Here is a 1,520-nt window from a genome sequence, read left to right on the forward strand (position 1 = left end):
CAGTTTAGCACACCGTGGAAAAACAAATACCAAAACCTCACATAGAACATCCCAAGTGTAAACTGTACAACCTTATATAAGGAGTAAGTGCACCCAGCTAATACCCCTGATACTGTGTGTGTACAATCTAAACAATATTCATATTAATTTGTACGGTCCAAATCAAATAATATATCACTCTGCTGTACACTTTACCTTTCAGCAAACCGCTGTAAACAGGTGTAACCCTTCACTCACAAGGGACCCCAGACAACCTAGTAATAGCCATGTCAAAAGTAACTACATTGAAATTCCAGTTTCGGTTTAGCGCGGTGGTTAATAGTATTATTAATCAACCGGCGATATTGATTACACGGGACATGAGAAATAACTACTTCATGATGAGGACGACATCTTCATCTGCTACTACGGCTCTAGAGACATATGTGGCCAGAGTCGGTCACTGACTCCATCACCACCGGCCGTCTATATGAAGGTTTCCCGTCTTCCCCGCACTGTAATCTTCTAGATTTAGATCTCAGCTCTGATTCACACACAGAAGTTTGAGGCTTTTAGAAAAGATTTTTTGTTTCCACAATGAACGTGGACAGAAATGATCTGGTCCCAAAGTCTCCATGTACAGTGATTTATGGGGTTTATTTCTGGCCTTAGACTTTCCGATATTACAGGAAAACACCAGAAAAAAACAGATATTAAAATGTTTCTAAAGAAAATTGGCTCCAACAATTCTTGTAAAAAGAGAAAAAAACAACAGAAAAAGCAGAAGACACATTTTATAATTTGTAACATGTTAAACATTTATTAAAAGAAATTAATCTTTTTGTGCCCCAGAACATAGATGTGCACCGCAGGGACGGCACAGATGAGGCTTCAACAAAAACCCTGGCAGTTTATCCACTTGCTGCTGTGAAAAGCAAACATGGCATCTAAGAAGGTGACAGAGTTTGGCTGAATGCCCCCCGCCCCCAAGTACTGGATAGTATGGGGCGGCCTAGTTATTACGGTACTTACATGCCTAATAATGGGGTCTGGGCTGCAATGTATGAAGGTCTATTAGGCCAGAGGCAGCGTCCAATAAGTTACCTTTTACCGCCCCCATACACATTAGACTAAAGTTCCATGAAATCACTGATTTCGGGGCTTTGGGCGACTATATAATGTATTTGGGGCCTCCCGACAGATGATGTCAGGGCAGAGAAGGATCTGACATCCTGAATTTCAGAGGATAATCCGTTTGTTCTTCCTGTAGATAATCCTCCGCTAGAGGAGTCTGGAGGCGACTCTCTCATACAGACCCCAGGAAAGCTGGAATATGTGTGTGTATGGGGGAGTCGGGAGAGATGGCCGTCTGCCAAATGACTGTTCAGCCAACTCTTATCTCATGTGTATGGGGCCGTTAGTATTACACTGACAGCAGTGATGATACATGGCACTACAGTAGTACAGGGCATCACCGGAGCCATCAGAGGCTTGTATGTTGTATGATCGCACTGATCAGAGGGGTTTAACAAAGGGTTAAA

The sequence above is a fragment of the Ranitomeya variabilis genome, chromosome 4 (assembly GCF_051348905.1).
Source record: "Ranitomeya variabilis isolate aRanVar5 chromosome 4, aRanVar5.hap1, whole genome shotgun sequence".
Lineage (NCBI taxonomy): Eukaryota > Metazoa > Chordata > Amphibia > Anura > Dendrobatidae > Ranitomeya > Ranitomeya variabilis.